Below are 10,381 nucleotides of genomic sequence, written 5' to 3'. Positions count from 1 at the left end.
CCGGAGGGCATCGCGCCCGTTCTTTTCTGCCGCCGGCCCCGCCCGCGGCCCCGAGGCGAGCGGCGGCCCCCGGCGGTGGCGGGCGGCAGTGCTGCCGCCCTGTGGGCAGAGGGCGGTACTGCAGCCCGCCGCCCGCGGCCGCCATCTTGGGAGTGGCTTGTCGCGGACTCGCTTGACCTTCTCGAGATGGCGCGAAAAAGAGGACGTCGGCATTCGAGGACCCGTGTCTGTTTTTTCTACACTGCCTGAATTGTCCCCAACGCCGGCGCCCCCCGACGGGATTTTCCGCGGCGGTTCCGGTGCCGTGCACAGGGGCTGTGGGGTCAGCAGCACCGCGAGCGTGCGGGTTTTTGGCGGGGGCCGACGGGCATCGGCGTAATACGCCTCTCTCCGTCCAGGTCCCCACGGGCCGCCATCTTGCGAGTCCCTGGTGGCGGGCTCGCTTGAAAAGTGCTGCCGCCTTGTGGGCAGAGCGCGGTACTGCAGCTCCCCGGCCAGCGCCGGGCCGAAAACCACCGAGACGGCGCGGGGGGGCCAGAGCGGCCCCAAAACCACCGAGACGGGGCGGAAGCGGCAAGAGCGGCCACAGAAACCACCGAGACGGGGCGGAAGCGGCCAGAGCGGCCCAAAAACCACCGAGTTGTGGCGGAAGTGGCAAGAGCGGCTCCAATTACCACCGAGACGGGCCCGGAGGGGCGCGGGGCGGCGGCGAGCGGGGCGGTGTGTGTGAGTAAAAGGGAAGCGGTGAAGGCGGCTCCGCGGCAGCGCCGGGGAAGGATGGCAGCCGCGAGGGCGGCCCGGCGGGGCCGGTACCGGCGGGCGGCGGAGGCGCGGTCGCGGCGCTCCCGGGCCTGGGTGGAGCGGCGTCGGAACAGGGCTGCGCCCGCCCCTCCTGCCGCCCTCCTGGGAATGGGTTGAGGCATTATGGGTGTATTTAGGTAGGGATAACGATTTTGTTGGTTTGTAAACAAATGTCAGTTGTTCTGACAGGAACAGGCTGAATGGGGCTGTAGCTCTGCCTACGAGGTCAAGCAGTGATAAGGCCTTGTCAGACCCTGGGAAGTAGAGGATGGGTAAAGAAGTGAGCCTCTGTGTAGCACTTCTCTGTAACAGATTAGCAGCTGCTGTAGCATCATTTCCTAGACATTGAGTGGTCTGGGGCTGGATTAGAAAAAAATTAGGTTTAGTGTGTTGTTTAACAGCTGCAGGTGGAGGAACCTGTGCCTTCTGCTCTCCCCACAGCTGTCTCGGCTGTCACACCTGTCCTGAGGAAAGCCCTGTGGAAGGAGCTCGGTGCCGCAATTCAGGACCCTGAGGCCACTGTGAAACTGCAAATTCTTTCCAAGCTGTTGCCACCTCCGGGAAGCAAAGGGCTGCACAACCTGATGGACTGCCTTCCTGCTGCTCTGGAGAGAGCAGGCAATGAAGAGAGGTGGGCAGCGTGTGTGTGTGTGTGTGTGTGTCTCCCCCAGGGCTCAGTTTGTCCTGGGAATCAGTGTGATAGGAATGGGAGCATTAACAGCGTCCTCTCCTCCGAGAATCTGTTGCTTTGCACTTTGGCAGCAAGACATCTTTAAGATATACAAAACCAAGTTAAAATGTTAATAAGAAAATCAACAACTATCTCTCTGCAGCTGGGCCGTGGCAGATGCCATATCCACGGTGCTCAAAAACTCAGAGGAGCTGCATTCCTGGAGGAGACATCTCTTCTCAGCCTGCGTAAAGGGGTTAGTTGCCATGTACAGCAGCAGTAAAGATGAAGGCAAGCAAGAAGTGGAGAGGTCCGTGCTGCTGAGGTTAGAGGAATTATTGGTGAGACTGCTTATCTGCTTTGCCACAGAGGGACTGTATGCATATGTGTGATTGGGCAGTTGTAATTTTGTAAATACAGATTGGACTCGATTTCCTGTTTTATGGATTCTGGTTTCCATGGAGTTTTCATAGCTTTTTCCGAGTCCTGAGAATCCTTTATACGAGGCAGTTTTGTGTTCTTGATGATGACTTTCTGGTACGAATCCCCTTTGAATGTGTGAGCTTGAGGTATTTAGGAGAAAGAAATCAAAGGTTACCAGTGGAATTAAAAAAAAAAAAAAAGAAGTTAAAATTAATTAATTATTATAAATTAATTAATTTAATTTTTTAAATTTAAGTTATCACCTTCTTTTTTAAAAGAAGCTGATAGAGATACTTGTGCCAAGATCCATCTGCCATGCCATCTGAAGTCTGGGGCAAAAGTCTGGTTGATCAGGAATAGAAATCAGACTTTGATCTTGAAGAACACTACTTGGTCACTCCCTCTGTATACTGTTGCCTTGGTTTGAGTTCAGTGAACAGGGATCCCCGTGACACGCAACACTGAAGGTCCCTGGGCAGTGAATGCCTTTGCGCTCTCATGGCTTTTGCTGAGACTCCCTTGTAGGACCTGGCTGACTCTGCAGGCCCTGGGGCCACCTCACAGGGTCCATCCCATGCTGAGGGTGTTTCCAGCCTGGCGAGGTTGGCACCTGCATTCCCAGGACTGTTGGGATGTGCAGCTGTCAGTCTGCTCCAGGCTCTCGCTGTGACTTGTCAAGTTGAGAATCCTTTTGCACTTGAGGCGTTTGAAGAGTATTGAGCCGCTGGGTTTTTGGAACCTACAGCCCAGCTTGCTTTTTGATTCCATACAGCCCCTGCTCCCAGACCAACAAGTTTCTTTTGAGCCAGGCGTTAGGATTGTTGTATCCAAGAGCTTTTTTCCCTGTTAACCTCAGATCATCCCACGTGAGCGTTTGGCTTGCGTGTTCTTAGTGTGTCCCTTGAACAAAAATTGCTGTAGAAGCTCCATGTGCCAAATGTAAACCAACACCTGTTTTTACTTGCTGCACACAGTGTGTGGTTGAAGAAGTGGACCCAGATGACTGGTGTGACCTTGTGAAGACAGGGCTCAAGTAAGTGCTTTCATTTGAATTTGGTTTGGTTTCACCAAGTTCATTTTCTTTGCCAAGTTAATTTTCTTTGCCAAGTTCTCATTTCTTACCCAACTTGTAGCTTCAAGTGGGTTTTCTTGGGTTTGGTTACAGTCTGACTTCTCTGTGATCCTTCTCCCAAAGGTACCGTTACAGAGATGAAACATTTCTGAAGGTCCTGAACGTTGCCATCCAGTTACTATACATGAAAGAATCCTCACTAAGAGCGTAGTCAAGCTCTCCAAACTACACATGGTGGTCACACAGCGCTCTCCATTTTTGGCAGCCATCCTGAGGTCAAGAGAAGATGATTGCATGAGCGTCCAGACAATAGGTATTTTTTAGTCATCTTCTTCCCATCCTAAACACAGCTAATCTTCTCTTTCGTGCATTATATTCTTTCCATCCAGTAACACATCCACCCATGTAAATACTTGCAGAGTTATTAGCAGTTCCAGAATACTGGCATTTAAATTGTACCTCTGCTTGGATCCAAATGTTACATTCATTTTATGCTGGTTGTAAAGACTTCTGTTTTTAAAACTAGTGGAAAGGCGGGTTTGGGTTTTTGTTTGCTTATTTGTTGTTCTGGTATTTTTAACCCAGCTGAAGTCTTGGATTTATTCTTTTGGTTTCTGAGGTACTTAGTGTAAGATCACTGAAGTGCACATAGATCCTGTGATGTTTAAGCCTTGGCTACAGGTGACACAGGCTTCTGAAAATGGAAATGGCCTTGGCAGAGTAGCAGCTGTGAAGCGAAGCAGAATTAAAATGCATGAGAGCAGAAGAACCAAGTGAAATGGTACTTCTGGGTGCTGTGTGCTCCTCTGGCCTCTGCCTGCTGTGAACACTCTGTGTTGCAGCTCGGTGTAGTCCAATTCAGTGTTTGTTTGGTTTGATTTTTGTGTGTAACAAAAACACTGCTCACTTACTCTAAACAAATTCCCTCCTTTACTGGACACATCCTGGAGTGGGACCAGACTCCCCCTCACCCTGGAGGAATTCCCTGCTCCTCTGGAGAGGGGTGAAGCCAAAGCTTAGGAGCAAAGGCAAACCACCAAACCAGGGGCATTCTATATATATCCAAATAAGGGGCTCTGTCTTCCTGCTTTTCCTGTAGTTCTCCTTCCTGGTTTCACCTGGCCTGGAAGGATGGGCATGGCCTGTATTTATCATCTGAAAGTGGTGTTACTAAATCTGTCCAGAGGTTCTGATTACAGACGCTCATTTTCTGCCAGAAAACATTTTCATTTCATTCCTTTCACCCAGGATGGCTCTCTGTGGTCTCAGACAGTGTTCCCTGGGAGGAAGGGCAGCCTTTGCCTCGCCTGCACAGCTCAGGTGGATGTGACAGAACTGGTGTGGCCTGACAAGGCATGAGCAGCTGTCTGTGCACTGGAGTGCCTTGAAACCTTTCTCTGTGAGGTTTTGGACACTTTCCTCTTCGGGATTTCTTGTGACACAGCACCAGGTATCCCTTCCTTTGTATAAAGTACCCTTGGTAAAGGATTGAATGACGGACAAGTGGGGCCATGGATAAAAATGGTTCTGTTAAAACTAGGCTAAGAATGCAATAGAGAAATGAGCTTCCTTTTAATGAAATAGTTAGGAATAAAAATGCTTTTATATTTGAATTGGTGTCCCCTCTCACGGATAAAACCCCATGGTGAGCAATCACAGCAGAAGTGTGAAAGCCGGGATCTTTTGACTTCCACAGTGGGCTTAATGCTCTTTTCCTCCTCTCTTTCAGGACAGGAGAAATCATTAAGCTCCTCCCATCTTTGCCAGAAGCTTCAGTGTTTAAGCAGCCAGAGCCAAGAGGCTTCAGCACCAGGGGGGTGCACTGGAGGGCTCCAGGTCCTGCCCACGCTGTGGGGTAAGTCAGAGGGACGCAGGGTTCCCCTTTTCCTCTCTGCTGGGATTAAGTGCCTCAGGAATGCCATTTCTGACAGCCCAGCCGTACCCCTGTGTGCTGGGAAAGGGCAGCAGGGAAGAGGCAAATGCCAGAGTTCCTTGGGGCTGACGGAGCTGTGGTGTTTGGCTGTGCCCAGGGGGGCAGGCTGGGCATTGTTCGGGCACCCAAGGACTGGTCTGGGGCTGGGAGCCCAGGGAGCCGAGCTCTCGGTGCATTCCCAGCTCTGCCAGCTGCTGCAGGGCTGGGTGCCAGCCTCTGCTGGGGCTGGGGCAGGAGCTGCAGGGGAGGGCTGGCAGGATTTGGGAGCAGAGGGAGGAAAATGAGGAAGGGTGCTGGGCGGCGCTCAGCCTGTGCTGGTGTCAGCGCAGCCGTGCAGGGCGCCGGGATCTGGGGTCAGCTCCGGCTCTCCTGGGGTTCAGGGTGCAAGGTCGGAGGGACTGGGTTTATCTGTGGCTTTCCAGGCCAGCAGGAACAAGGGGAATGTGGTGCCAGAGCTGTGTCCCATCGGGCTGCGCTTCCCTCTGAGCACAGAGTCTGGGCTGAGGGGAGATTGCTGCGAGTGCCCCGTGAGCAATCCAGGGAACTCGGAATTGCATCCGCTGCTGGGAACACTGCCTGAGCTCTGCTCAGGCTGTGTCTGCGAGGAGTGGGATTTGGGCTGCAGAGGTGCTGCTGGGCACAAAAAATGGAGTAAATCCTCTCCAGGGACGTGCAGTGAAGGATAGTGCAGCAGGGAAGGGGAGTATTTGCAAATTATATCAGTATTTCTCCCAGAACAGGGAGAAATGGGGTGGAGCAGAGATGGGCTGGTTTGGTTTTGTCTGGGCCGGTTATTCCTTGTGCACTGTTTTAAATCTGTTGTAGGTTTTAATCTCCAGTCTCTTTCCAACAAAAGCTGACAGAAATTTAGGTTCAGGGTTAGAAGTTGGGTCCATTCACTGCAAAACCTTGCCCAGGCTGGAGGACTGGGGTGATGGCTGCTCTCAGCAAAGGTTACCTGTGAATACCGTGTCAGATTTCCCTCAATGCTGGGCAGAAAAGGTGAGGGTTTGGATCAGGAATTCTGCAAACAAAGCCTGTGTGATGTTGGTTTATTGTGTTTTTCAGGGAGCCAGGGCTGGCACAAGGACTCGTGCAGGTGCTGCTCTGGCACTGGAGCTGTTGCCCTGTGGAGCCATTTTAAAGGTGTGATTATGGAACATTTTGGAGGCTGTTTCTGGAATTCCATTTGTAGCTGGACCTCACTCCGAGTGCAGCAGTCCAGGTGAGGGTTCTGACCTCTCCAGACTTGTGCTCACCTTGGTACAGCCCGGGGCTGGAGCAGTTTTCCAGGGAAGTGGAGATGGCTGAGGATGGGTGCTCTGGAAAGCAGGGACCTGCTGGGATTTGCATTTGCAAAGCTGCCGTGAAGTTTGTAAAACCAGCAGGAAATTCTAATTCCTGTGGTTTCTGGGGAGGAGGTGCAGGTCACCCTGAGAGCTAGACCAGAACTGGTTTGTGGTAAGGAGTCTGAGGTGTGTAAGTGCCACAGCTGGTATGAGCTGTGTGCTAAATGCAGTCCCAGCCCCAGAGGGAGGCTGATGGGCTCTGCTCATTGCTGTCCCCAGCTGTCCCCAGCCCGCTGCTCCCCCGTGGATCTGCTCTGGATTCGGGCTGTCGGTGCTGGAGCGCCCTGCTCCCTGCAGGGCCCTGCCCCTAACCCTCGCAGAGAGAGAGAGCCCTGCTGGCCAGAGTGATCTTTTTTCATTTTTTCTCCCTGTGCTGTTAGCAAGGAAGGGATGGGACTGCTCTTGGGCCGGGAGCACTCAGTGCTCAGGTGAACACCCGCCTGGGAGCGTGAGGGTTTGCAGAGCGAGCAGCTGCTGCGGCTCAGGAGCAGCCACAAGTTCTTTGTTCCAAGGCAGGCCAGAACTTTCTAACCCCGGGGTTTATTTGGCTTTTGGAACCCAGCACCTCTGCTCAGTTCTGCCGCACTGAGGGTACTTTTGTTCAATGCCTTCTGTTGGAACTTGTCAGCTCTCAGTGTAGCGCACACAGCCCCAGCCCTGCCCTGCAAACCCTTCCCCATCGTGCCCACACAGTTTCCCCTCTCACTCACTCGGGGCAGGCTCCTACTGACAGCCACAGAAACAGAAGTTATTTTATGTTGTTTTATTCTTTTCCTGCGTAATGCCCGTGTCTTGTATTGGTACATCAATCCCAGCTTCTCCCGAGGCTGCAGATCAAATCTTTCAGTGTCTGTGGGAGTTTCTGGTTTTCCCATTCCCATGTCTCCCCTCTCTCTCTGTATGAAAAAAAAAATTTAATAATGGATTTGTTAAGCATTTGTTGCATAAATTAACATACAGAAGGTGTTATCATTAGTATTATTATTGTAATAATATAATTAAAATGTATACTTTTGTTACAAGATTTTTAAATTATGGTGTTAAATTTTATTTATTGTTATATTTTATTAGTTATTCTTATTTTTGATATTTCTTAAAGTTGTACACTTTAATAAGTAGATTTGGTGTTTTAGATAAATGTATACATTTTATTAAATTTTTATATTTGTATGTTAATAAAATAATTTTTTTTTTGTTTTTTGTAAAACTGCGTATTTAATAGTTTTATATTTGTTTAAAAGTTATTTAGGGTAAGGGATGTCGAATTAGATTGTTTATTTAGATAATATTTTAATTGATTTAATTGTTTTAGTGTGGTTGAAGTAATAGGTGGTATAAAAACTGATGCTACCATTTTGATTTTAAGTTTCAAAGCTTAAAATTACTTTTATATTTTGATTACTATTGATGGATAAATGACTTTTTTGTTTTAAATTGGTAGCTATTTTAATATTAAGAGTTAATAATGTAAGGGCTTTTTAATTATATGGACTATTTGTAATGGTTTTTATTGGTATCTTAAGTAAGTAAGTAAAGAATGGATTTTTTTGAGTAGTGCTAGATAAATACAAAGCATTTAAACTTGAAACTTTAGTTAAAGTTACTTAAATGTTTGTTTTTGGTTGGTTAATTGGTAAAGTGACATAATTAAAAGTAAATAAAGTAGAGTAGAAGTAAAATATTTGATAGAATTTCATAATTTGTAAGTTACTAAATAAGATTTTTATAACATTGCTTTTTATATTTATAAAGAAACTTACAGTTTATATATTTTGGTGGGTGTAGTACACGATGTTAGGTGTAAGTTGCAATTCTTGTGTAATCTGCGTTTGTATTTCCATAGTGTAATTTGTCTTTGTATTTACATTGGTGTTTTATTTGTGGAGCGGTGAGTGTGTTTTTTGTGTGATCTGATTTTATGTTTCTTATTGAAATTTACTTGGGTTTTTGTACTTGTTGAGATATAAGTAAACTTTATGTTTTGATATGAGAAATAATGATATAAGTTGTTATAATTTTTCAGTTATAAGTATGAAGAAATATAAGAGTAAAATAATGTATGTAGTAAAGAAGAAATTGATAATAATTAGGAATTACTTAGATAATATCTATAATTAGTAACATAGGTGAAATTATATAATTAGTAAGTATTAAAAGATTGTACATACTTTTAGAGTTTATAACAGTTGATAAATATTAAATTAGTGGTAAGTTAAATAATTATGTGTGGATAATGATTTTTCAAGTTTATTTTAAAAATAAGTTTATTTGTTATATTGTTAAAGTTAAATTGTTAAGTTAAAATTATTTGAATTTATTTTTGACGTAGAAAATATTTGGGTTTGTTGTTAATTATTTTATTTAGGTAGAGTTAGGGTTAGGTTATAGTTTAAATTTTAATTGGTGAATGTTATTTAATATATTTTTATATAATGTTTTTAAAAATAGTACTTAAGAGTAAAAATGTTAGGATTAAAGATTAATTACATTATTTAATAATTGGATTTTTTTAGAAGTTTTTTAGAATTGAGATGCTTTGAATATAGTAAACTTCTTTTTAAAGATTTGAAAGTGGTTATGGACAGGATTGTGAGTTTGGATTTGGATATTGAGAGTGTGAAGGTGCAGGAAATGTATGAGAGAGTGATTACTTAGTGTGAAACTTAGAAAAAGAAATTAATGTTGTAGTTGGATTTTGTATTCAAGTGATTTTGTAATAATAACTGAGGAAAGTGATAAGTTTAACAGTTTGGAGGAGGTTTTTAATGGAATACCTTTTTAATCTTGAAAAATAGTTAAAATTATGATATAACATTAAGTTAAATTATAGAGTTAGTGTAGAGATTAGTTAGAGAGTTAACTTGGTTTAAGCGCTGTATAAGTTGAGAATAAAAAAGTAGGAATTAGAAATTTTATGTGTGTTTTTTAGATCATTCTATAAAGAGATAATAAAGTATATGAAAGTTGGTTGTAAATATCATAACAATATTTAATAAATATTGTTTATTATAAAAGCTTATATATTGATATAATATAATTAGTATATTAGTGGTAAGTGTTTGAAGAAGTTAGGATAACTTTTAAAAAATATTTATATATTCAGGAAATAGAGTAAAATTTTCAAACAGCATGATATGAATAGTAATTGCTATTTTTTGGTGTCGCTTCTAAAAGATAAGAGTAGAGATTGTAATGAAGTACAGAATTTTTGATGAAATTGATGATATAATACAGTGTACTTTTTTTTACTTCTGAATAGGCGTTTGTTAGTGTTTTCTTTTAGTTGTTTTAATTGGAGGTGTTTTATTTTTTTAAGAAAATTGACCATATACTGTATAGTTTAGAGAAATGATTTTTAATAAAATTTAGCATAAGTTATATTAAATAACATTTAAATTTAGACTGAATGAATTTTGATAGTAAGGAATAATAAACTTAATTTTAATTGATAAAAAGAAAATGTATTTGTTTAAATGTATTGACATTTAATTTTGTTTGATTTCATTAATACTTAACATATTAAATGTTATTACTTATAAATATTGAAGGTTTTTTAAGTCTTTTGGTTTTGAAGAAATTTTAGCTTGCTGAGTTATGATTATTACTTATATCTTTACAGGGTGGTTTTACTTATTGGGAGACATGTTTCTTAGGAAAATATTTTTATTTGTGTTACATTTCAAATGGTACTAATTTGTATAGTGGGGTTTTTTTTTTTAATGCAGGATATTGATTAGATTGTTTTATAGTTTTTGTGGGCTTTGACAAATATTTATATGGTTAGGCTTTTCTATATTTGAAGTATGTTCTGATGGTTTTTGTTGTTTAGAATTTGAAGAGTATTTGGTGTTTGGAGGAAATAAAGGTGAGGGTTTTTTGGATACGGTTGAGTTGTATTTTTAATGTTAGTAAGGACTACTTTTGGTACGTTATTTTGATTTTTTGTTTGGTTATGGGGAGGGTCTCCTGTTAGATGTGCAAGCATGAGACTGGCACTAGGGCTTTTTGTCTAATGGTTGATGGGTCTCTTTATGGGGAGGAGGTGTTATTTTAAGTATAAAAGAAAGGGGCTTTTAAAAAGATTTTTACTTGGATAGGGGCAGGGTGTTTATTTGAAGCCATATAAACCTTTT

The 10,381-nt window shown here is 43.5% G+C and overlaps 1 long non-coding RNA gene across 1 annotated transcript; it reads left to right on the top strand.

Moving 5' to 3' along the window:
* Nucleotides 1–944: 944 nt before the first annotated feature.
* On the top strand, nucleotides 945–2,073 carry LOC140684387 (uncharacterized). The gene is made up of 2 exons (XR_012056597.1): nucleotides 945–1,432; nucleotides 1,635–2,073. It is a non-coding gene; the product is annotated as an uncharacterized lncRNA (long non-coding RNA).
* The last annotated feature ends 8,308 nt before the right edge of the window (nucleotides 2,074–10,381 follow it).

The sequence above is a fragment of the Taeniopygia guttata genome, chromosome 1 (genome assembly GCF_048771995.1).
Source record: "Taeniopygia guttata chromosome 1, bTaeGut7.mat, whole genome shotgun sequence".
Taxonomy (NCBI): domain Eukaryota; kingdom Metazoa; phylum Chordata; class Aves; order Passeriformes; family Estrildidae; genus Taeniopygia; species Taeniopygia guttata.
Note: the sequence above shows the minus strand (reverse complement) of the source record. Positions and strands in the feature narration are given on the sequence as shown.